Raw genomic sequence first — 27,675 nt, forward strand, 5'->3', positions numbered from 1 at the left:
AATGATATAATGACTTCCTCTACCCATTAATGCTGACGCGCGCTCGCTTCCTGCCTAGTGGCAGCATGGTTTTAACGGCGGGGAGAATGTGGTGAAAATGTAAGTTGAACCCAGGTGTGACGCTCACTTAAACCACTGGGCGGTGTCTATAAGACCTCGGGACGTCCGCGACTCGAGGCCACTCCTGCGACTTTATACAATGACATGTAGAATTGAATGGTACGTACCCACTTATATTCTAGGCTTGCTTGCATTGACTGATATATCCAATCTTTCTCATATGATGCCTTGATCCTGACATATATGTTGCATGGTGTATTTTACAGGATGATGTTACGATCTAATTGAAATTAAACCTACCTATGGACGAGTTGTGGATCTGGTTGATTTTTCACAACACCCATCATGTTAAGAAAGTTACTATTTATGTAAACACGATCTAGCCGAGCGAAGGAAAGCCGACCGTCAAGACAGCGACACCATGTATACTGGCGTATGAGGGGGTTGTGAAGTCTCCACGCATCAACGAAAGAGAATTTAGATAAAACCCTTGCCAGTGGGATGGTACTAGCTAGATGAGGTTCTTTACCATTCCGGTCCATGGCAGAGTCTAGAGTACAATTAAAATCCCCACTCAAGCAAACAAGATTATTAAAATCTGCATGAGTGAGTGATGTTTCTAACTGTGTGAAGAAGGTGACCCTGTCAGTGCTGTCACTGGGTGAGTAGACATTAAAAAGTGTGTGCCTGTAACCATTGAAGGTGAAAGACACAGAAATTAGATACCCCTTAATTATGTCTTCAAAAACAATGTCAGTTTGGAGGAAAAAAGAAGATGAGAAGAATATAGCTACCCCGGCTCTAGGGCAAGCCAAGCTACTGAAAAACCATTGGCCATTCATCAACCTTCGCCATTGGCTTTCGCACGAAGGACTGCATCTCGTCTCCTGTAAAAGCATGACATCAATATGCTTTTCCTCAGTGAGTAATTTCACCTGGGTCTTACGCAATGGGGACCGCCCCCCATTGATATTCAAGGTAGCTACAGAAAAGGTCATGTGAAGAATAAGGGGAAGGGGTTATATAGCGGAAGGTTGGTCTACTTGTAGCTCTTCCTTCGCTTTGACGATGTACTTCTTGAGGCGGAATACTTCTCGTTCCCCAACTCCGAACTGGCTGGACTTCAGGACGAGATATTTCGCGGATGTTATGAAGATTTTTAGGTCTGGAAAGAAATCTTTCACCTTTACTCGCCTCTTCCGAAAAGTGTCTTTCAGGAATTTTAGAATTTCTGCAGGTGTGATGCCCGGGTCACCCTCCGGCCCATGAGACAACAACACTTTGTTCCAAGCCTCGATGCTGATGCCAGACGTGAGGGATGAGGCTCCATCGGAGTCATAGTCCAATTGATCAGCGTGAGTCTCACCCTCTAACGATAAAGCAGGTGCCGGTGCAGCAGATGCTGTGTGTGCCATCCCCTGAATGTCTGCAGGTTTTGGACACGTCTGCAAATCAGACAATGATGCAACAGGTGTTGCGAGATTCACCTCTTCATGACCCGCTATGGTCATGCCACGCTCCGGAATAATATGAGGCGTTTCAACGACAGAACTTGTATATGTCTTGAGGGCACAGCCTGGGACATCCTGAGGCACAACCTCCTCAGGTGCGCCATGCCCAGCTGATACAGAAACTGCGCATTCCATGTCTGCGCAGCCCGGGACATTCTGAGGCACGACCTCCTCAGGTGCCTCACGCCCCGCACGGACAGAAACTGTACATTCCGCACAGCCCTGGACATTCTGAGGCACGACCTCCTCAGGTGCCTCACGCCCCGCACAGACAGAGACTGTAAATTCTATGTCAGCACAGCCCGGGGCATTCTGAGGCACGACCTCTTCAGGTGCCTCATGCCCCGCACAGACAGAAACTGTGCATTCCATGTCTGCACAGCCCAGGCCATTCTGAGGCACGACCTCCTCAGGTTCCTCACGCCCCGCAGAGGCGGAGGCTAAAATGGGCTCTGTAGGTCCATTATTGTCATCACAAGCAGCTCTTTCACTCTGATTCATTAATTCTTTATCATCATCAGGAGTTAGAGATGCAAATCTATTGTGTAAGGCTATACCGGTAACACAAGGAGCCACCTCAGTGAGGGGTCCATTGTCGCTTCCAGTCAACACAATCTTTTTTGAATCCCTCGTTGCTGCTTCGTCATTAACGTTCGGCCATTTGTGCTTCTTCCGAGCAGTAACAACAGTGAAACCTTCATCATTCACGGAGGAATCCCTCACTGCTGCTGTCGATGTCGACGGCTGATTGTCCACAGCATTACCAGGTGCCGCCTGTTTAGGCATGCCCACGAGGACAGTTACCTTCGTACAGGTATCTCTCGCTGCTGCCGCCGATGTGGACGGCTGATCGTCCACAGCATTGCCAGGTTCTGCCTGCTCGGTTGTTCTCACGGGGACAGTTACCTTCGTGCAGGCACTTTTAACATGTCCGTGTTGCCCGCAAATGAAACAGGTCGTCGTTTCGGTTGACACATATATTTGATAGTTATGACCATTGAGCGACAGCGTCATGGTCGCATTAAGCGTCTGAGCGTTGTCTTTAAGGATAATATAACAATGACGCCGGAAAGTCATGACGTGTCGGAGCGAGGCGTCTGCTCGAAGTCGCAGGGGGATCATCGATATCCGGGACACGACGGTGCCGAAACGATTAAGCGAAGAGACAATGTGCTCGCTTTTTATAAACGGCGGTAAGTTCGACAAAATGATTCGGACCGCCGGTGTGTCCATCGGACTAACACTTAAATAAATGCCTTGGGATAAGGACAAACCGTGTTCCACCACCTCATTAACGAGGTGTTCCTTTGATACAAAAACCACAATTCTGTGGTTCATCCTGGAGGCAGCGAGGACATTATCCAGGCCGACAATGTTACCAATACTGGTTACCACGTCCTCGACGCTCACTCCGTCAGGCGGGCAAGCAATAAGCCGGTGTTTGCGAGTCAATGACTCATGCCTGCTATTGTGCAAACGAACGTTCGCCATAGCTAAAAATAAATGAAACTAAAGAAACGGTTTCGAAATAAAATAAAAGAGAACCTGTCGTGAGAAAAACCTGCAGGCGAAGGTAAAATGAAAAGAAATAGAATAAGGGAGCCGATAAACGACAATGATGAAGAACACGGCAAACAGAGCACAGGCCCGAAGAACACAAGGTTCTTTTGGACTCGCACCAAACTCACCGTGCGCGCTCTCTTTCTCTCTCTTGTCTCAACAAAGAAGGAAAACACGGGGAAAACTTCACAAGCACGTACAAGGACACAGAGGGAGTGAAATGGGGGATGGGAAAGGCAAACAACACAACACAGTACTCACAGCTCCTCACACACAGCAGCCATGATTGCCACACCCACGCACGACTCACCAACGACCAGCAGGGGGCGGAGACAGAGACAGAGACAGAGACACAGAGACACAGAGACACAGAGAGAGAGAGAGAGAGAGAGAGAGAGAGAGAGAGAGAGAGAGAGAGAGAGAGAGAGAGAGAGAGAGAGAGAGACTTTGACTTTTGACGTCCTTTTATTCCAAAAAATATAAAGTGCATGGATGTACAGTGTATAAAATCAACAAAGCCAAAAACAAGAGAAAACGATGAAGCGAGGAAACAATACAGATATATGCGTTGATCAGTTCAACTTTTACCGAAAACAAATGCAATCTTCTGCAGCAATACTATGAAGTGTAGAAATTATGAACATTCAAGAGAAAAATAATACCAACTCGTTTTGGCGGACTTCACAGACACTTTTCAAACACCATTTTTCCACAAATCCATCAATTTCACCCATGCTCTTGGAAAACTCAAACTCATGTTTTAGCCTTGCAGCACACAGTGCATTGAAAAACGTCATGACATTGCATTGGTGAATGGGCTTACCAATCCGCTTCTCCTTTCTGGACAGGTAAGTAGCAAGCTTTGCTGTAGCCACAAAAAAGCACAACAGTTCATATTCTTTGTTGTGTTGCCGTCTCTTTTTGAGCCCAAAAATAAAGGATCGAAAAGTAAATCTGAAATTCATTTTGAACGACACAAAGTCTAACCATTCAAATAAAGGAAAAAGTCTTTCACAACCAATAAAAAAATGAAAAACATCCTCATTTACAGAACAAAAGGGGCAACATGCAGATATTGGGGCAAAATTCCATACATATGTATTGCATGGGATGATCCAGTGGGCAAGGCGCCACTGAAGATCACCTGTTCTTTTGTTGATCAGCTTACAATACATTGATTCCCATACAGGTTCATTGGGGGGCCCGGCAGGGAGTAGCCTCTTCCATCGTGCTACTCCATTTAGCGGAGGAATACCAAGAACTTGAGATAACCACCACCTATACAGGCTCTTGCTGCTCTCAGCATGCAATACACTTGTCCCTGTGCTAACAGGTGGAAGTTCCTTGGGAAAGCAGTCAAAAATGAGTTTCGGAAACGGGGACTCGTTGGGGTGTCCAAAAGTATTCCAAGTCCAACGTTTCTGTAGCTGATGACGTTTTTGAACAACTTTCCTCAAAATCGTTCCAATTGTCCTCTTGGACCGAATCGCCATCAAGGTTGAAATTTCCTCCACATTCCTCCACCCGACACCGGAGTTTGGCCGAAGGTGCCATACTTTGTTTATGCCTGCCTCAATAAAGCGTTGGCACAAATGCCGACTCTTGAGAACATCAGGGAAGAGAGGATTGAAGAACAGGGGTTCAACCTCGAACATCCCTGGGGAGTAAGTGTCCGCTTTACGGCTCACGGAAAGTCTTTCCCAGGCACTGAGAAGGCTCTGGTAAAATATGGGGAGCGTTGATGTATTCACGTACTTAAGGTGAGTCAGGAATACTTCGAGACCATAGCCGAGTCTACCCGCCTGCTGTAAAATATGGCAAGCCAAGGCATGGTTTGGCAGGTTTTCACCAAATAGGAGGCGTTGAATGGAGCACAGGCGAAAAGCCATGAGACGGGATCTCACGTGAACAAGGCTCTGACCACCTTCAGATGAAGTATGGCATATTACGCTTGGCTGCAGCCAATGATGGCCTCCCCAAAAAAAGTCCACAAGTTTGGCCTGTATCCTGTCCAGCAGCACTTCTGGTGGTTGCAGGCAAATAAAGCGATGCCACAACGTTGTAGCAACCAAGTTGTTTGCCACTAAGACTCGGCCCTTAAATGAGAGGTGTGGTAGGGCTCTTTTCCACAGGTTCAGCCTCCTGTCTATTTCTCCAGTCACACCTTCCCAATTCCTTTTCTCAAATTGTGTAGAGCCCAGGGACACACAAAGGTAATCAACACCATCTGCTTTCCACTCCAAGTTTTCTGGAAGAGCAGGCAGATGTGTTGAGACAGGTAGGCAGCTATTAAGGTATGGCACCCAAAGAGCTTTGCTTTTCGTCCAATTAACCTTCAGAGATGAAGCCATGAAAAAGGTTCTTAAGGACTTTACAAGAGCAACAATGTCTTGGTGGTTTTTTATAATGACGCAAACATCATCTGCATAGGCCGATATAGTCATTGGTGGGCTTCCAGGAAAACAGGTCAGGCCAGAGATATTATTTCTCAGTGTGCAAAGAAATGGCTCCATTGCTAACGCAAAAAGCAAACCTGAGACTGGGCAACCCTGCCGTACCCCCCTCTGAACCTTTATGGGGGGAACCAGTTCATTGTTCACCTTAATTACACTGGAGATGTCAGTGTATAATAGAGTTATAAAGGCCCTGAAAATTACCCCAAACCCACATGCTTCAAGAACATGGCACAAGAAAACATGGTCAATGCTGTCAAAGGCTTTTTCAAAGTCTAGAAAACATATTCCAAAATCATTTTGGTCATGGCGAGCATACATTAAATCCCGCACGAAAAAAATGTTGTCGTAAATCGAACGACTGGGGATGCAGAATGTCTGATCAGGTAAAACCAGATCACCAATGACTTTTTTTAAACGATTTGCCATTGCTTTCGAAAACAATTTATAGTCAGTGCACATTATTGAAACCGGTCTCCAATTCTCCATCCGCCGGAGATCTCCTGACTTTGGGAGAAGACTCACCACTGCTCTCCTTAGACTTAGTGGCATTACACCTTTTCGCAAGGATTCTTGGATTACAATCAATAGTTCCGGGCCCAAAATGTCCCAAAATTCCATGTAAAACTCAGCTGGCAGGCCATCAATTCCCGGAGCCTTTCCAGATTCCATTCCAACCAGGGCACGCTGTAATTCATCAAGGCTTAAAGGCACATCCAGCTCCAGGCGTTGAGTCTCAGTTAGGGTTGGGAGATGGGAGGTAAAACATTTTATTTTATCCTCATATATATCTTTTTTAGCAAATAGTTCAGAATAATACTTTCTAATAGTGATTTTTACCCCATCAGAACTTGTAATTTCATTCCCACTGGGGTCCTTAACTGATAAAATAAGCTGGGGAGGCTTCGTTTCAGCTTCTAAGTGAAAGAAGGCTTTGCTAGGACTATCTGATACTTTAATGCTTTTTACTCTCAGTCTAACTAGTAGTCCTGCAGCCTTCTCCTGTAATAGTTCCCGGAGTTGGGTCCTTTTTTCAAGGAGCAATTTATAATTTGTCTCATTTTCTTGCTCTGCCATTTTGTTTTGCAGTTTTAGAATTTCGGTTTCCAACCGTGCCAATGTGATTTGACTTTCATGAGTGATGTGGGAATTAAACTGTTGACAAAACAGTCGTATATGAGTTTTCATATTATCCCACCAAAGGTTAGTGGAAGCAAAGAGGGGCTTTTTTCCAACTATTGCTATCCATAGGATGCGAAAGGCTTCCTTAAACAGGGTATCATCCAAAAGACTTGTATTGAATTTCCAATAGGCGCTCCTCCGTTTGAATTGAGGGAAAGATAGGCCCATCGTGACCATGTGGTGGTCAGAGAAGATGGAAGGGGTAATAGTTGAGGAGGTTACAATATTCCTTAATCGTGGGGTGATGTACCAGCGGTCAAGCCTCGCTAAGGATACTTGGCCATTGGAGCATCGACACCATGTAAACTGCCGGTCATTTGGGTGCATCAATCGCCATACATCCAAAAAAGCCCCACCTGAAAGGAACTGGGAGAGGTCACCATGGGACTCGGGATGTGGTTCCGGTGAATTTCTGTCTATTTTGGGCACTAGCGTACAATTGAAATCTCCCCCCATGCATATGCACTGATTTGGGTCAAACAAATTTAAATGGTTTATCACTTCAGTAAAGAAGGCTTTACGGTCAGTACTCTCACTTGGTGCATATACATTAATAAATAATAAGCTTCAGGCTATTGATCACCAATTCTAGGGAGGCAAAACGTCCCCGAATCACCTCCTGAAAGAGGCAAGATTCAGGTACAAGTCCTGGTTTTAACAAAAACCCCACTCCAGCAGATACAGATGACATATTACTGAAGAAACATTTACCTTTGAACATGCTGCACCAGTCATGTTCAACCTTCTCAATAATATGAGGTTCTTGCAGTAATATTACATCAACTTGTTTCCGTTTGAATGAACTATTCACTTGGATCTGGCGGAGGTGACTGGCCCCACCACCATTTATATTGAAGTGGAGAAGCGTTAACCTCCCTCCCACTGGGCGTATTCATTAGCAGAGCAACCTCCTCCTTACAAACTATGGCAGTGTGACCTGTCTTGCCACACCTGACACACGAGGCTTTGGGACAAGAACGTTTTAAATGTCCATACGCTCCACACTGAAAGCATGTTAAGGTGGTGGACGATGCGTATAGCTGGAAATTTGCCTCTTCAAAATTAATTTTGAAAGTGATGTTGAGGCCTGTGTCGTCCCCACGGTCTGGAAGGACCATATACACCTGTCTGTGGAAGCTCATTACGTGCTTAACACGTTCATTCCGACACCCAAGAGGGATTGTTGAAATCCTCGATACCATTTTACCGTACCGTGATAGCACGGTCATTAACTTGTCATTTGGGATAAATGGTGGTACGTTAGAAATAACCACTCTCGTCGCGGGAGTTAATAGCGGCGATGCCATCATAAAGTGACCGCTTTCCGTGGTTATTCCCGCACTTACCACGTCATGGACGAGTTCCTCGTCCGAAACGAACACCACCACTTTCTGGTTCATACGCGAAGCTGCACGTATATTTTCATCCCCAACAATGCTCCCCACAGCGAGGATGATGTCCTCGACAGGGACTCCATCCGGAGGCACGCACACAAACGCGTGCTTCCTGGTTAAGCCTTCAAAGTCATCGCAACGAGAGCGTGCATTCGCCATTCCGGCGAAAATACCCCCCCCCCTCCCCCCGCTTGTCCGAGCCGGACAAGAGGGTATCAAACCTAAATAAACGAACTAAAGTAAATAATAAACGTGCATTATAAGCACAGAAATGGCTTACAACGCGCCGTCAACGCCAGTAGGCCGCACCCAAAATGGGCCCGCTCTCAATCCTCTCTCTCTCGAAGGCAAAGGTGTAGAACAGATGAAAACAAATGCCAAGGCACACAGGATGGAAAAGGAGGGGGAGGGGGGCAGGGGAGGGCAGGAGAGGGGGGAAACCTCACGACGGACTCACCAAAACACAGAGCAGTTGCTCACAGCCGCCATGACGCTACACCCAACGCACCGACGGCCGATAGGTGGCGACAGAAAGAGAGGAGAGAGAGGAGAGAGAGGAGAGAGAGGAGAGAGAGGAGAGAGAGGAGAGAGAGAGAGAGAGAGAGAGAGAGAGAGATTGACTTTTGTATCCTTTTATTATAAAAGTATAAAACCATTCCACAAAGCAGTGTTAAACCAAGCAACGAGTTCAAAGAAACATTGTATAAGGATCATAAACACACCAAAAAAGAACAAAGGATATTCAAAAGAAATCAGCAAGTATAAAAATTTTACCAACCAAAGGTGAGGACACAAACAGAAACCACAAACAATTTTAAAGGAAATGCTCACGCAAGAGCTATGAACACATCAAGAGCAAATTAAGCGTTTGATTAAATTAAGTGAAAAATTGAGAAAGGGAAAGAGAGGGGGGGGGGGGGGAGAGAGAGAAGGGGAGAGAGAGAGAGAGAGAGAGAGAGAGTGAGTGAGAGAGAGTGAGTGAGAGTGAGTGAGAGTGAGTGAGAGTGAGTGAGAGTGAGTGAGACTTGACTGTTAAAGCCTTTTTATGATAAAAGTATAAAACAAGAGTAAAACCAAAAGCACGCTTCAAAGAAATCCAACAAAGTGATAGAAATCCCGAAAGGGAAAAAAGAATCAGTGCACTGCAATCCAAACAACAGACAAGGCGAGAAAACCAAAAAAAACACAAGCAGAAAAGCCAGGCAAAAATTTCTAATGCTTATCCCGAAAGATGTATTAATTTCATATTGTTATGTCTGGGGGTGGAGCAAAATCTAGAGCCAGGTAGATCTGTATAGGTCGGTATTCGACTGTCGCGATAGGAAATCTATGGGTAATAAGTTCTGTGTTTTAGTCTGGTTTATCGGGTTAAGATGTCCGCTTGTGAACATACCAGGATGTTCGAGTGTTAGATAGTGTAGGGATTAAGATAAACCCCTGTGTGTCACACCTGGTAATCAAACCTTTGTCCCTTATGGCAATGCATACCCATATAAACACTTAGACAGGCCCTGTAGTGCACACAGTAATTAAATTCCCTTCCCTGACAATGACTTTGGAAGAAAACGGACAGGAAACCAGGCCAGGACACTGCGATGATGGCTGCCGCCGGTCACATCACGAACTTGCATAGCAACATGCCCAGGAGGCCTGTGATTGGAGGGAAGGCACTGGGAGGTTCGGTGGAAGTCGCTGGTTGGTGGCGCGCCAAGGCTGACGTCACCGGCCAGGTTATATAGGGGTGCGCCGAACGACATTTTCTCTCTTGCGCAGCTCCCTCTTGCACGTCCAGCTCTAACTCTTGCACGTCCAGCTCTAACTCTTACGCTGCTCTAACCCTTGCGCTCCCCCCCCCCCCCCACCTTCCCACGCTGCCTCCTCCTCCCAAGCCCTCTCCCTCCCACAGATCTCCCGATGTCCCTGTTCTCTGCTGTTGTACATTTGTGTGCACTCTCTCCCCATATTGTCTCCCGCTCCCTTTATTGTATGTTTTGTGTGTCCGTTTGTTTTTTTGTGATTGATGTTAGCTCTTCCACGAGCCTCGATCTTGTATACAAGAAAAAACAAAAAAAAAACAAACTCTTGCGCAGCTCCCTCTTGCACATCCAGCTCTAACTCTTGCACGTCCAGCTCTAACTCTTACGCCGCTCTAACCCTTGCGCTCTCTGGCTGCGATTTTGCCACAGCTTCCACTTCCCTTCTTCCTCCTGCGTTTTAGAGCCGAATCCGTGTTTGGTCGTCGCCTCAAGTAAATCCGTTCTGGTCCATCCGCGGTCCCTGGTGTTAACCGGAAGGGTCCGCGTGACAACTGGTGTCAAGAGTAAGGATCTGGGCCCGTCGGACAAAAAAATTTTGTCCGCGGCAAGACATCGACACGTTCGGGCATACATCGCGCCGGACATTTGGACGAAAAATTTTCGTAGTCTGAGGCGATAAATTGCATAGTCGATTGGGCTTGCACGACGCGAAAGGGGCATCATTAAATTTCGATCGACATCTGAGGTAGAAGCCACGTGGGAAAGTGACCTCCTCTTCACGGATGGAAGAGGTAAGCAGTATGGAGGAAAGGAGAATGGAAGATGTGGGAAGCATTGTGGGTAAGTCGGACGTAGCTGGGGTGGAGCGTAGTGGTGGAACTTCCCCCGCCGGAGGGACGGCCCCCATGGACAGCCTGGCCTTAATGAAATTTATGAGGGAGTTAATAAATAGTAGCAGTGAACAAACCAGTGCGGAAATGAGGGGAATGAGTAATACAATTGATGGAATGAAATGCGAATTAAAAGGAGAGATGGGAGAAATGAAAAATGACTTAAAGGGAATAGACAATGACATGAAGGGAATGTGAGGAGAATTGAAGGGAGACATGAAGCGAATGATTAACAAAATGGATGCCGGGACGGGGGTGAGTTGAGGGAAGGACGAACGAATGGTGCCGTTGGGGCCCAGGAGAAGCCAAGGGTGGCAGAAATTGAATCGGAACGGGGGGAAGCCAAATTGGGAATTGCACCGGGAATGGCAATAGAAGTAGATGTGGAGTGTCAACAGGTAAATGGAGGATGTTTCCCACCTGCTGGCCGGGAGGTTTATCCGGACCGTGTGGATGCCACAACACCCCAACCGGGGGATGGATTTGAATCCTTGCTGTGCCAGGGCGGTGGTTCAGAGCAAGAGGGGGTAGAGTTATTGGGGGTCCGTGTGATGGAGCCAGACCATGTATTTATTGGGGAAGACCTGTCGGGGCTGCAAGGTATTGATGGGGATGATGGAAATGATGTGATTCAGCGGCTGGTGACCTGGGACAGTCCCATGGAGGTCAGGTTTGACCAGGCCCAAAGGATCTTGGGGGATGAGGTGAGCCGGTCCGAGGAGGAGGTTGTGGTGACTGAGGGGATCCTCACCGTACACTACGATTTGGTAACGGAGGCTCCAAAATTACAGAACCAGTTGGGGGAGTGTGTTGGCTCCGGGCTGGATTCGGACAGAGAGGGATCGGGAGATCGAGCCTCTGAAGATTTGGTCCCCGTAGGGAATGTGGACCAGCTGCAGGGAGGGGCAGAACAACGTGTGATAGAGGTTGTTACCTGCAGCTGCGGTGATTGGACACCTGGGGCCAAAATTTTTAAAAGGAAACATTTTTTATGCTGAGATGGGAATTGGATTTGGAGCAGCCTTGGTTGGAGTTGGTCCCCGGGCTGCGAGATTTTGGACCAGGAGAGGTCAATGGTGATGGCCTCGGGCAAAAGTTGCCCCCTTAAAAAATTGGGTATGCCAGCCAGCTGGGGCACTGTGCTGGCGAGATTTGGATGTGGGGTCCAGCCATGGGTGTCATGGTACGACCTGGGCCCCATTGGGGGGCTGGTGGAGTGTGGCGTCCCTTGTCCGTCGGGGCGCCGCCCGAGCGAGTGGCTCGGGCCGACAGGGTCACCGGACCCTGGTGGGGGTTAAGACCTCCAGGGGGTCCGAGGTGGTTTCTCAAGCCTGGGATGGCAGATATTGAGGACCACTATGGGGAGGTGTTGTGGGTCGCGCTTTGGTGGTGGCACTGCGGACGGCCAATTTGGGCCTGATGTGGTGACCACCCGGGCATGCGGCCTGACACCCTCCTGAGACTCTGGGACAGCCAGCATGTGGTGACCTGCCATGCTGTGCTGGGCTATGGATGCGGGTCGAACCGAATGGACAGGAATGAGATCGCCCATCGGACAACTAGTAGAGCATCTGTGGAACGTGATGGTGTGAGAGTGACCTTCCACAGATGTTCTGTTATGATTTATGGACTCTCGGTTTGGGAAGAGAGCCATGGGGATGTGATCGGGAATGTGTAACGAGCCGAGCATATGGGCCATGCTCGGCTGGCATGTGTATGTCAAAGCATCTTTCTTTGGTTGAGATTAGTGAAATGTGAAAAATGTTTGGCATGGGTAATCTCTGGGTTATATGCAAATTTAAGGGTGAATTTTGTGAAGAGAAATGGTGGTCACTGCACAGTGACACCATTATTGATCCAGGTGTGCTAGACCAGAGTGTTGGAGGCTGTGATAAAAATGTATAGGGTAGCAGGACACAGCTTCAACTGGTTGCGGGGGCGACTGTGCCGACATTTGGGACGCAGGATCATGGGGATGGAGTTGGGGGTCTAGGGGTCAGCGTCGTGCTATTGGTGTCCGAGGTGTGTGGACCATGTCTTCTGGGTGGGTCTCCTGGTGGAGCATGGCTGTCGACTGGACCTTGGTGTGGTCAAGTGTGGGTGAGCACTGGGGGGCTGCAGTTCTGTGGACTGGGGGATGAGGGCGGCGTAGGTGACGTGAGGGGAATGCCACGCACTGCGACCGTCTCCCCCAGGGCCGAGGTTGTGCGTGCGGTAGTGTTGTTGGCAGCAGGTGCTCACCACATTGGCCAGCTGGGGCTGGTGCAGCCGTGTTCCTCGCAGGGGGGCCGAAGGATGGATGGTGGGTCGCACCCTTATGGACACTCATGGGCCATGTTGGCGTTTTGACTGTTCACCTTGTCCCGATGACCCTTGCATGGTAGAGGTGCGGAGCTGTCGTGGCCACAGGTAGTTGGGTAGTGATAATCACCGTTGGATGCGGACCCACATGCCTGCCAGTATAGTGGGGATAAAAGTGAAATTTGGAAGAATTTGGTGGGCCCAATGGGGTACATTTTGGGATTTTGTGTGTGGATGGCACTTTGGACCTGACCAACCAGAAAGTACCTGCACATCAAAGTAGAGGTAAGGCCTTGATGGTTACTGTCCCAGGCTGCAGGACTTGCTATGAAATTTTGGGGACATGTAATTTGGAGTTGGGAGGCGGGTGAGAATGATGACATGGTCGGTGAGGGGGATGGAATGTGTGCCACAGAGTCTTGTGTGTGGTGTGTGTTTATGTGTGGAGGTGATGTGTTTCTATGTGGTCGTGAGGTTGGAGGAAATGGATGAGTGATGATTATTGGGTGATTATTGTGTTGGAAATGGAGATGTATTGGTCAACTGTGAATGGGGGATTTCACATATGGCAGGCCATGGCACATCTTTTTGTAACATCTTCTCATGGAATTGTGTTGGAAAATGGAATGGCAGCGGGGGAGGAAATGTTTTTTGGGATCTTGTGGGTGGGGAAGGTGTGTGTGTCCGCAGGTACAGATCAGGCTCTGAGGAGCGATGCTTGCGGCCTCCCTCTGCGGCAATTACCCCTGGCAGCCAGTGGTATCTGGAAATTGGAGCTCGTTGGTGGAGGGTCTGGTTGGGCGCCGTGGGGTAAGGAAGACCCCCGGTGACCCGTGGAGCTGCGCGGCAGCAGGAGGCAATGGAGCCTGGTGTGTGGAGACCCGCACCGGCGGGGTAAGGGCAGAAAGGGCTGTTGGGCTGTCACGGGGCCAAGAGGTAAAGGGGGGGTGGGGGGGAGGGGAATTAACTTGTAAGTCGGTTGACTTGTTTTGGGACTGCAGGCACCACAGCTTGAGGCGCCCCCACCATCTTGTTGTGCGGTACCTCCCCACTGCCTAGTTGAGAAATGAAATGCACACACAAATGACATCAATGCCATGGTCCTGCAGGTGGGGTGAAATACGTGCTTGTAATGATAAAGTGTTGTGATGACTTATGGAATGAGTATGCGTGGATAAGGGATTTGTGTTACATGAATTTGGGCGAAATCCACCGAGCCATTTCACTCACCTGTAACATCTGGACAGGGCCCGCGGAAATTTAGGGGTGCATTGGGATGGCCCCGCAGGTAAGGTTGTGTCTTGTGGCATCCACCGGGGGGCGCGGTCTGTAGACCGGGGTATGTACAAATGTTTAAGAGAGTTTTGGAATTTTTGTAAGGTTGGTTAAGTTTTGTGGTTAAGTTAGTTTCGAGTGTTGTTTGTTTCCTCCCTCCGCAGGAACAACGAATGAAATGTACATATTTGACTGCATGATTGTTAAGGGGATTAGCATGTTAAGGAGAATAGGTAGGAAGTCCAGCTCCCTTCCACAGCCCTCCTGCTTTATTTCGTAGGTTGATTAAATGTGAGACAGTAAGTGTTAAGACTGGAATGATAGCGCCTGCAGTGAACCTAGCAGGAGCTACAGTTCCGGGGGGGGGGGGGGAGGGTGGGGGCTGTGTTATGTCTGGGGGTAGAGCAAAATCTAGAGCCAGGTAGATCTGTATAGGTAGGTATTCGACTGTCGCGATAGGGAATCTACCTGTAATAAGTTCTGTGTTTTAGTCCGGTTTGTCGGGTTAAGATGTCCGCTTATGAATATACCAGGATGTTTGAGTGCTAGATAATGTATGGATTAAGATGAACCCCTGTGTGTCACACCTGGTAATCAAACCTTTGTCCCTTATGGCAATGCATACCCATATAAACACTTAGACAGGCCCTGTAGTGCACACAGTAATTAAATTCCCTTCCCTGAGAATGACTTTGGAAGAAAATGGACAGGAAACCAGGCCAGGACACCGCCGATGATGGCTGCCGCCGGTCGCATCACGAACTTGCATAGCAACATGCCCAGGAGGCCTGTGATTGGAGGGAAGGCGCTGGGAGGTTCAGTTGAAGTCGCTGGTTGGTGGCGCGCCAAGGCTGACATCATTGGACAGGTTATATAGGGGCGTGCCGAACGACATTTTCTCTCTTGCGCAGCTCCCTTATGCATGTCCAGCTCTAACTCTTGCATGTCCAGCTCTAACTCTTGCACATCCAGTTCTAAATCTTGCGCAGCTCCCTCTTGCACGTCCAGCTCTAACTTTTACGCCGCTCTAACCCTTGCGCTCTCTGGCTGTCTCGACGTGCTTGAAGCTCTTGCGTTTCTTATTGGTCTTGAGAGGTCCTGGTGGTCGTTGGCTAGCCATCTGCTTGTGCTTGGAGCGGGGCTCAGTGCTGTGAACGGGCGGGACCTCGTGTGCGAACGGAGGTGGTCGTTGGCTCGGGCCTTCGCGGTGCAATGTTGCTGGAGCGAGGGACCTCGTGGTGTGCAGCGGGGCTTGGAGCCGCATGGGGATGAGACGACAAGACAGATAAGGATGCACCAGTTCACACATCCACGACGAACGTGTTCTTTTATTCATTCATTTGCCCCTGTCTCGTTTCTGAAGTGAGGTGTGTGGGATCCCAACATAGGATTTAGTTTATTTCATTGCCGTCGCGTTTCATTGTCTCGGGTTCCGTGGAATAAATCTCTATTTTTGTACATTAAATCTTGTTTGTGCGAGTACATTAATTTCCCTGCAGCTGCCGTCGGTTCGCTGAATATAAGCGATTTTGCCACAGCTTCCACTTCCCTTCTTCCTCTCGCGTTTTATAGCCGAATCCGTGTTTTGACGTTGCCTCAAGTAAATCCGTTCTGGTCCATCTGTGGTCCCTGGTGTTAACCGGAAGGGTCCGCGCGACAATATGTACAAGTTTATATTTGCAAAACATGAGGAGAGAAGGAAGAAATAAATAATAGGTCAAGAGAAGGGGGAAAAAGGCCGGCAAGAAGAAACATCGAACAAGATATTGTGAAAACACAAAATGTATTATAAAGAAATTATTAATTTGTTCTCTTGGACTTTACAAATCCCTTCAACACACCAGGTCACAATAAATTTTGCAAGGTCATTTGTAGTTTGAGCATAGTTGAATTCAAGCTTGAGCCTTGCTGACACCAAAGAACTAAAAAAAAACATAATGCTACATTCTTGCATGGGTTTACCGCCCAGTTTCGCCTTCCATGACAGGTATACGGCAAGTTTAGCAGTGGCAGTTAGCAAACCGAATACAATGGAAGAAGGTTCATTTTTGGGAGGAAACCCAAAGATGTAAGCCTTCAAAGAAGAGGTAATCTGCAATTTATGGGAAATAAAATTTAACCAATAAAACAAAGGAGAAAGTCTTTCACAGTTAATGAAGGCATGAAACAAGTCTTCCCTTTCTGGACAAAAGGGGCAACAGCCGGAAATGGGGGCAAAAAAACGGATAACAGTATTGGAAGGAACAATCCAGTGGGCCAAACGCCACTGGAGGTCACCTGTTCTTTGAGATACAAGTCCAGCATACATTGTATCCCATAAAGGCTCAGAGGGAGGACTGGGAGGCAAGAGTCCTTTCCACCGGGTAACCCCAGTTAGAGGAGGGTCCCCGAGAAGTAGTTTAACACAAGACCTATAGATGCTGTTGCTACTCATTGCGTGGAAGGGGGGTGACCCTGTACTCATGGGGGGCAGATCATTTGGAGTATAAGACACAATTAATTTTGGCACTGTGGGCTCAAGCTCTGCATCCTGAATCCAATGTAGGCCGAGCTGGTGGCCTCTTCGGATCACCACTCTTAGTACGTTTCCGATTAACCTCTTGGACCAAACACCTGTTAGGTCCACCAGCTCGTTTGCAGGTTTCCAACCGTATCTAGAGTCATGCCGGATATGGCACACTTTTAAAATGTTGGCCACTATAAAATGTTGGCAGAAATCGCGACTCCTCGGGATATCGGGGAAAAGTGGATTAAAAAATAAGGGCTTGTGTGCAAACATGTTAATGCCATAAGAGTCTGTTTGACGACTTATTGAAACGCCCTGCCAGGCGTTCAAGAGGCTCTGATAAAAGACGGGAAGCAGAGATGCGTCAACGTGTTGTAGGTTGGTCAAAAACAGTTCCTGACCGTAACCGAGTCTCCCAGCGAGTCGAAGAATAGAGCAGGCCAAGGGCTTGCCTGGTAAGTGCTCTGCAAAAAGCAAGCGTTGGATGGAGCGAAGGCGGAAGGCCAACAGGCGGCATTTCACATCAATGGGACCATGATCACCCTTGGCAGAGGGACAACATATGGCGCTGGGTCAGAGCCAGTGGTAGCCTCCGCCCAATAAATCCACCAATTCGCTCTGAATCGCTTGAAGCGAAACCTCCGGTGGTTGCAGGCAGATGAATCGGTGCCACAAAAGGGTAGTGACTAGGTTGTTGACAACAAGCACACAGCCTTTATAGGAAAGGAGGTGTAGAGCTCTTTTCCATCGGCTCAAACGCTTATCCACCTGGTCAATGATCTACTCCCAATTGTTTTGGACATACTGAGGAGGACCGAGGAAAACGCCCAAATACCTGATGACATCGTTTTCCCACACTAGCTCTGCAAGACGGGGCGGGGGGGGGGGGGGGGGGGTGGTGGTGGTAATAACAGTGGCACAGGTAAGTCATTGTTGGGAAAAGGGAACCATGGAGCCTTGCTTTTCCTCCAATTGCATCTTAATGATGAAGCAAGGTTGAAGTCCAACAAACACGTTTCCAAGGCATCACTATCACATTTTCTGTTTAAGAAGACACATACGTCGTCGGCATATGCAGACAGGGTCAAAGGGGGGGGGGGGGGGTGTCCTGGAGAAATAACAAGTCCAGGGATATCTTTTCTGAGAGCGATTAAGAGAGGTTCCAAGGCGAGGGCAAATAATAGACCTGAAAGTGGACAACCTTGCCTTAACCCTTTCTGAACCTTTATGGGTGGGCAAAATTCGTTGTTAACTTTGATCAAGCTGGAGATGTTTGTATATAACAAAGCTATGTAGGCTCTAAAATTAGCACTGCACCCGCAAGCTTGCAACACATGCCACAAAAACTCATGATCAATACTATCAAAGGCCTTTGCAAGGTCAAGAAACACCAATCCGAAATCCTCTTTGACACATTTACCGGTTAACAAATCTCTGATTAGGAATATTGTTACGGACGCGGTTTAGATGTTATTTTTGACCGAGCGGTGGTGTATTACCGCGACCTAACAGTTATTCCCCGACTAGACCCCGATTCCACCCAGACGTTGACCAAATCTTGCTATGCTAAATCAATGATGGAAAGGACACAACGACTGGGAAAGAGGAAACGACGCAAGGGGGTACAGTTCTCAAGACCTCCGGAGGAGGGTGTAATTACAGTGGTGGAGAAAAGGGGTAGATTACAAGGTAGTGAGGTAAAGACACAGAAGAGATAGGCACTTAATTACAGTCTTATCTTATCCCAGACAGACCACAGACAAACGGAACAAGGCTGACTTACACAGGGATTGATGGCAGGGAAGGACAGGTAGTTCGATAGCACAAGGTGCACCTTGGCTCGGGGACAGGATCAAGCACGGTCCAAGAAATGCAGGGAGGCCTCACAGCGCTCGGAGGTGGCGTCTTTCTTTCTCCAAGCTCAGCGCGCATCTGACGTCACCTCCCTCTTCCTGCGCATGCTCAGCGGGGAGTGACACGCCCTCGGCTGGTTGGCTACGCCCCAGATGGGACCGGTCCGCCGCTTCCATTGGGTGCGGGGGTTACTGGGCTCCGCCCTTGACGAGGAGCTGACAGGGAGCCCCTATTTGGTAACCCCGTCGAGCACATGTTCGATGGCGGCTCGTTGGGAAGGCCTCATGCCCTCCCAACACCCCCTACCAACCAAGCCGGAGTGAGGACGCGCACTCCCTGTGCACGCCGCCGCCATTGCTGTTGTTGTTGTTGTTGTTGTTGCTGAACCGTGAGGAAGAGCTGCGGGGAGGTATTGGGAGGTCCTAAACTTCCTAACGGTGCCATACAATCACATTCTGGTGCAACGAAGTGTCAGAATTAATGGAAACGAGTCCTTAACTGACATAGACTAAGAATAACTAGCAAGATGTCCTATAGTTGTCTTACATGAGATGTGGTGAACCTGGGCACGACATTTAATGGGGGAAATAGGGGGAGGTCGGGTCTACAGAGTGTTGTTTACAGAAAATGGGACTAGGGAATGGGGGATTGGGGATAGTTGGGAAGTATTGAGGAAATAGGGGAATATTTACAAGCGGATATGGATGGATGCAAATCCCATATCCGCAACATTGCACCCTTCTCTACCTCAGGGCATCCCGACCCGATAAATTTTTACCTACTTTAGTGTGGCACTCAGATGTAGTTCCCTCTACTATTAACTCAACCCTGAGTGCGACAGTTTTACAGATGTTCACAAATGAGTAAATATGTCCCCCTGCGACGTTGCACCCTTCTCCTAACAGAAACACATCCACAGGATAACCGAATCGCGGAAAGCATCCTCAAACTAAACATACAGCCGGTAGGGAGCATCATTTATACAAGACTACACTGATATTTACACTACGATCCAGGACCTGTTCTTTGAGGAACACATGCAGATGTTATGCATAGGGAGAGCACGCATGCCAGCATCGATACACCAACCCACGAGTGCCCTGTGGCCCTACGGCCTTTAATAATGTGCAGAGCACCCCGTCCAAGCACCAAAAGCACCACCCCATTACGCACAGTCAGCACCATCCGGTGCACCAATAAAGTGTTCATAGTCACCGGTGGTGTCGCAGCCGGCCGATGTTCTGCCGCTGGTCTTGCCTTCATGGAGTGCACTTGGCCTTCTGGCTTCTTTAGAAATAAAGAAAGGCGCCAACCGCGTCCATTTCTGAATTGTGGCCGTCAGGGGGGCCAACTAAAAGTGGTTCACCTGTATGGCATAGGTGCCACGTTGACCCAGAGGTCCATCCATGGGTGGTGCTTGACCGCAAAATAACTGCGGTCCATTGTGGGCGGCCACAAAAATTGCGGTCCATATGGTGTATCGATCCAGGCAGCAAGCAGCGGAAGTACAGGCCCACAACTGCGGAGCCAGCACCTCTCTCTCCTCTCTCTCTGCCCCAAAGCCAGATCCTCGGAGGTGGGAGACAAAAGAAGACAAATGAGTAAGGTGGTAAGGGCGCAAAAGTGCACGCAATTCAAGGTAATGCACACTGGGGGCACATGGGAACCAGGTGAGACAGGTACGTTCCTACCGTACGCCCCCCCCCCCCCACCAGGTAACCTACATTGCCCCTCCCTTACCCCTTACTGTATCCACAAAACACAACACTACCCATAAACATCTACTTTACACATCAACAACGTCCCTACTGTCTTCCCCGTTCCTCCCATAAACCAAATTCGTCTTCTCTCCCTCCTAACCAATCAAATTTGCCATTTCCAACTCTCAACAAAATTTGCCATCTCCAACTCCACATCTAAATTTGCCATCACCAATTCATCATCAGTCCCTCCTAAGGAGGGAGAGATGGAATCACCCCAATGTCTCATCCACGTCGTGATGCGTCTCACAAATCCACACAGCAATTCTCCTTTCCTGCAACACAGAACAAAGGAACACAGGTGTGGAGTCATCATCACCACCTCAGGTAAGTGGCTGCGTATGGTGCGACAGGTTCATCAATCCTAACTATTTCCTAAATGACTTTAACAACTTTACATAACCCGGGGTCTTTCTCCTGCCAAACCATTGGCCCTCTTACACTATGGGTTCTAAAAACCAATTCCCATTGACCAAACTGTGGTGCTTCTCAAGTTGGGGTCTCACTCCCCCGATTCATCACTCGGTGCCCCCGCACAATTTCGGTGGCTGGGTCGTGTGACGCTCCCAGCTGGTCCGCCCACCTGCACACCTCCACCACTGTTGTTGCCTACCGAGCTCACCTGCTCCTCACCCTAACCGAACTAACTGGGGAAGGCCCTCTCGCACTCTCACCCCCTCAGTGCCCTCCCTGGCACGGCCTGCCCGATCCACACCCGGGATCCTCAGGCACCCACTGACACTAACGGCTCCCAGAGCCCACCTGCGGCCTCACCTGGCCAACATCTAACAGTGGCGGAGTGCCCAACCATTCACACTCATACTAACAGGCCACACGACCAGCCAATTTCACCACACCAATGCACCCATCCACAATACCATTCTGCAACCGCACCACAAATGCCAATATCCAACCACAATTTACCTATACCTTCTAACTATTCTTTAAACTACCCTCCCCGGGTACTCGTGAAAAGGGGTCCACTCTTCCCCCATCCACACCTTCGCACCATGCACACCACTCCGTACCACTTACTCCAACTCTCTCCACACCACTCATTCTCTGCTCCATATATTCCACACACCTGTACTTGCACACCTGTGCTCTCATACTTGGTGCCGCCTGCACCCTTCTCTCCCCCAAGCGCATTCGCGCTGATCCACAACATTCACTACTCATACACTGCTCCACACACCTGTCCAGTTCTCACACAGCATCATCTCATCTAACTACTCCCCTCTGAAACTTGCGCTTCCCAGTCGTCCCTTTAAACTATTGCGCTCCCTCGTCATTATCGTCCACTAAGCTACTACGTCCCCACTACAGGTACCAAGTCTCCTACTTAAATCTTGTCACCTACGAAGCGAGGCAATGCTGTATGCTCCCGGGGTCTGCCGGGGGGGGGGGGGGGTGTCTGGGGTCGGCTAACCCGCTCCCCCCTGGGCGGAGTTGAGGACCTCAACCGCCGGGGATCATCCCGGCGCGTGGCTCGACAGTGCCGCGCCAGGTGACCCAGACGGTTGCAAGTATAGCACCTCATTTGATAAGGTGCTTGTCTCCGGAATTCCAAATTTTCCCCCCTGAAGGTCCGAATTGGATTACCCGCTCGTGGTCCACCGCAGGCCACTTCCGGGGCCGCCTGCCATGGTCCAGGTCCCGCCAGGCGCTGGTCCACCAGCCTCCGGACCATGCCCGCCAGGTCAGGACTCACGTCGGGGGCGGGCCCCCTAAGGGGTCCGCCCTCCATCGGGGGTCCCACCTGGCGGACCGCCATTGCGTGACGCTCGCTCCCCCGGGCCAGGGGCCTCGCTGCTTCCCAACGGGCTGCAGCGTCAGCCGCCTGGCTCAGAGTCTGCGGGCGCCACATGGCGAGCTGTTGCCGGAGCTCAATATCCGGGAGCGCCTGGATAAAATGGTCCAGCGCCAGGCTTTCCTGGGAATCCGCTGCCATGTTAGCATGTGCGATCCCCACTGCGCGGCGAATGTCGTGGGCAAGTTCCCCGATGGCTTCCTGGGGCTTGCGTTTTCGCAGCGCGAGCTGAGCTTTAACAAGCTCGCTCTGCTGTTCAATACCGAATCGATTAATTAGGGCGTCGCGGAGGGCTGGCAGGGTGAGAGCACCCGGTGGTAATGCCGTCAGCACCTCCGCCGCCGCGCCGCGCAATGCGGCCACCAGGTGTACTCCACCTTCGTCATCACCCCAACCATTGCCCTTACACACACAGTCAAACTGCGCCAGGTACGCGCGTAGATCACTCTTGCCGTCATACGGCGCGAGTGGGACCTTGTGGGACCACCTCGTATGCGAGTCGTTGCCCGCCTGCCGGACCCCGTGCGTCGCCCCTTGCGGGGTCAGCGCGGGGCCGAACCGGCCGGGCCCCCACAGTACATTACCCCCAAGGGGCTCCCGTGCCTCCCCTGTTCCTCTAAAAACTACCCCTGTTGGTGTCGATGCATGGGTCACACTTCCGCAACCCGCTACCCATTCCATACCACCACAACCTTGCTCACTCACACCTCGCACCTCTCCCATCACCGGACCCTCTCGCTCGCACCCTCGTTCCATACCCTCCGGACCAGCCATACACCTCACTCTTGGCCTCTCACGAACATCCGGGTCCATCTCGACCCCCAAGCTTATTAAATCACCTGGCGGATCATACGCACGACCATATTGGTCACCACTTACACCGGGTCCTCTTTCTCTTCGCTTCTCCTCCATCACCTGCGAATCCCTCATCCGGTTAATGAGCACATCATCACGATCCGAACACAGACTTTGGACCAATTCTTTTACTTCCTCTTTGATCTCTTTCTTATCCCCTCTCCGTCGCTTCTTAATTTCGCTTACCCCTTCTTCCACTTCTTCTAATTTCTGCTTCACCTCTTTTATTTCCTCGTGCGCCCCCTTAAGTTCTTCCTCTAACTCCACCTTATTTTTTTCTATGTGCTCCCGCACCTCCCGCTCTTTAACCTTCATCACCTCTACCACCTTGTTCATTTTCCTCATCAGGTCCTCATGTACCGTCTGACACTCTTTTTTAATTACCCCTACGTCCTTTTTCATCTCCTTCTGTGTCGATTTTAAACCCTCTATTACCGCTGTGTTCTTCTTTACCTGGTCCCCCAACTCCTTTTGTCCCACTGTCAGTTGTTCTACTCCCAGCGTCAACTCCTCTATACCACCTTGCAATTTTACAGTCCCCTTTCTCACCTCCTTCTCCATGCGCTCCTTACAGTGCCTCACCTCCTCGCGCACTCCTCCGACCTCCTCACTCACACCTCTTCTGATCTCCTCTCCCATCACTTGCATCTCCTGCCCAGATGCCACCCTCATCTGCTCCATTTCCTCCCTGTGAGCATCCAATTTAGTTTCTACCCCCATTCTGACCCCCTCTATCTGCTGCCCCATTTTTTAAACTTCCCTTTCCGCTTGGTCCCTCATGTCCCTCAATTTGCCTTCCATACTGTTTTCTAACCCCTCTAACCCCTTTTTCATCCCTTCCATTTGATTCTCTTGAGCGGCCATTCTGTTTTCTACCCCCGTTAACCCCTCCTGTATTTCCCCTAATCTATTGTCTAATCCCTCTATTCTACTCCCTAACCCTCCGATCTGGGCCCCCATGTCATCCCTCAATTTCTCGCTATTGGACCCCATCCTTTGTTCTAACCGTTCCCCCATTTCTCCCATTTTGCCCCCCATTCTGCCCCCCAATCGCTCACTATCAGCCCTCATTTGCTCACTCTGAGCATCCATCCGGTTCCCCATTACCCTCATCATTCTGCTTTCCATTTCTTCGCTATTCTTGTCCATAAGGGCCTTCATTTATATAAAAAAAAGGTTCAAATCCCCCCAACGGCGCTGCTACGGTCGCGGGCGCGGTCGCCGTAGCCATGTGCGAGGCGCCATTTTGCGAACCTGCCGCCCTCGCTGCTTCGCTCTCCTCATGTCCCTCAATTTGGTCCTGGATCGACCCTGCCTCACTCTCCTCTACCGGAACCCAGCCGTCTTGATCTCCCATAGCGCGACTTTCAAAATTCGGGTTTTTTTTTTTTTTGTAAAACAAAATCAAATTTCGATGTCTTTATAATTTTGACCAAATTTTTTCCTAGATGTTTTTTTAAAAATTTGGTTCGGGCCTCGAATCTCACTCCTCGACACCAATTGTTACGGTCAATAACACAATTGGTGTTCCAAAATTTGGGCCTAACAAATTTAGTCCCAGGTCCGAATCCGACACTCCTGACACCAATTGTTACGGACGCGGTTTAGATGTTATTTTTGACCGAGCGGTGGTGTATTACCACGACCTAACAGTTATTCCCCGACTAGACCCCGATTCCACCCAGACGTTGACCAAATCGCGCTATGCTAAATCAATGATGGAAAGGACACAACGACTGGGAAAGAGGAAACGACGCAAGGGGGTACAGTTCTCAAGACCTCCGGAGGAGGGTGTAATTACAGTGGTGGAGAAAAGGGGTAGATTACAAGGTAGTGAGGTAAAGACACAGAAGAGATAGGCACTTAATTACAGTCTTATCTTATCCCAGACAGACCACAGACAAACGGAACAAGGCTGACTTACACAGGGATTGATGGCAGGGAAGGACAGGTAGTTCGATAGCACAAGGTGCACCTTGGCTCGGGGACAGGATCAAGCACGGTCCAAGAGATGCAGGGAGGCCTCACAGTGCTCGGAGGTGGCGTCTTTCTTTCTCCAAGCTCAGCGCGCATCTGACGTCACCTCCCTCTTCCTGCGCATGCTCAGCGGGGAGTGACACGCCCTCGGCTGGTTGGCTCCGCCCCAGATGGGACCGGTCCGCCGCTTCCATTGGGTGCGGGGGTTACCGGGCTCCGCCCTTGATGAGGAGCTGACAGGGAGCCCCTATTTGGTAACCCCGTCGAGCACATGTTCGATGGCGGCTCGTTGGGAAGGCCTCAAGCCCTCCCAACACCCCCTACCAACCAAGCCGGAGTGAGGACGCGCACTCCCTGTGCACGCCGCCGCCGTTGCTGTTGTTGTTGTTGTTGTTGTTGCTGAACCGTGAGGAAGAGCTGCGGGGAGGTATTGGGAGGTCCTAAACTTCCTAACGGTGCCATACAATCACATTCTGGTGCAACGAAGGGTCAGAATTAATGGAAACGAGTCCTTAACTGACATAGACTATGAATAACTAGCAAGATGTCCTATAGTTGTCTTACATGAGATGCGGTGAACCTGGGCACGACATTTAATGGGGGAAATAGGGGGAGGTCGGGTCTACAGAGTGTTGTTTACAGAAAATGGGACTAGGGAATGGGGGATTGGGGATAGTTGGGAAGTATTGAGGAAATAGGGGAATATTTACAAGCGGATATGGATGGATGCAAATCCCATATCCGCAACATTATGTTGTCGTAGATGGATCTGCCAGGAATGCCGCAACTTTGATCAGGTGAGACCAGATCACCAATAACTGTCTTCATTCGGTTCGCAAGGACCTTGGAAAACAGTTTGTCATCCGTGCACAACAAAGATATCGGATGCCAGTTTGACAGGTGTCGGAGATCACCGGTCTTTGGTAGCAGGCAGAGTACTGATCTTCTAAAACTGAGCGGTAATTCTCTGGATAAAAGAGATGCATCCAGAACATTGAGCAGCTCTGGGCCCAAAATGTCCCAGAATGCCAAAAAAAATCGGCGGGTAGGCCATCGATGCCAGGGGCCTTTCCCGACTCCATCTCAGCAAGTGCACCGGTTAACTGGGAAGGGTAATTGGAGCATCCAGTTCCAGACGTTGGGCCTCAGTCACAGAAGGAAAATGAGAGGTCAAAACATTCATCATTTCATGAGAAACCGTTTTGGCTTTGAAAATATCAGAAAAGAAAGCCATTATATTTAATCTTACATCGCTTGGATTAGTAAGGATGTTCCTTCGTGGGTCCAAAACCGAAGATATAAGTCGTGTTGGTTTATTTACAGTTTCTAGATGAAAGAAAGACTTACTCAGGGTATCTGAAACCTTAATATTCTGTATTCTTAGTCTAACCAGTGTGCCCACTGCTTTTTCCTGGATCAAATCCCTTAATTGGGCCTTCTTCTTAAGTAGCAACCGATAGTTCACTGCGTTATTCTCATTGGCCAGCTTGCCCTCTAACCTTAAAATATCTGCTTCTAAGCAAGCCATTGTGATGTGTTTTACATTGGTACTGTAAGAATTAAATTGTTGGCAAAATACCCGAACCTGGGCCTCTATGTTGTCCCACCATAGACTAATTGAGGAAAAAGAGGATTTTTCTGCGCTTATTTCAGCCCAGAAATCATGAAAGGAATCTGTAAATAAACTATCTTCTAATAGTTTAACGTTAAACTTCCAGTAACTATTCCTGCTTGTGGGTCGAGGAAAAGAAAGATGTAAGGTTACCACATGATGGTTTGAAAACAATGAAGGAAAACAACTTGAAGAGATCGCGACGTTCCTAAAAGGTACATTAATGTACCAGAGGTCGAGTCTTGCCGAAGACACCCGACCATTGGCACATCGACACCAGGTATACTGGGCTACGTTGAGGTGATGCAATCGCCAAACATCAAGTAGACGGCTGTCTTAAAGAAACGGGATAGGTCCGCATGGGACTCGGGGTGAGGTTCTACAGAGTTTCTGTCCTTCGAAGAGTCAAAGGTGCAATTAAAGTCACCACCGATACACACACAATGGTCAAGATCAACTGATTTCAGGTGACTTATCATGGAGGTGAAAAAGGACTTTCGATCCCTGCTATCACGGGGTGCGTACACATTGAAAATGGTGCAGCGGAAGTTTTGATGTACAAGCTGAAGGGAAATAAGCCAGCCTTTTATAACTTCATGAAAATAGCAAGTCTCGAAGACTAGACCTGGCTTTAGCAAAAAACCCAACCCCAGCAGATGAGGCTGACAGATTGCTAAAATAGCATTGTCCTTTAAAAGTTTGACACCAGTCATGTTCCACGTTAGATGTGATGTGGGTCTCTTGCAGTAAAAGAACATTTGCCTTTTCACGTTCAAACAAGTTTTCAACTTTGGCCTGGCGGAGGTAACTCGCACCACCACCGTTCATATGTAAGGTCGAAAAATAAATACTTTTCATTCTCTGTTAATGAAATCGACATGCGGTTGGTAACACTCCATACCTGCTCGAGTAACAAAC

Source organism: Myxine glutinosa, chromosome 1, assembly GCF_964187855.1.
Source record: "Myxine glutinosa chromosome 1, kmMyxGlut1.1, whole genome shotgun sequence".
In the NCBI taxonomy this organism is placed as follows: Eukaryota; Metazoa; Chordata; class Myxini; order Myxiniformes; family Myxinidae; genus Myxine; species Myxine glutinosa.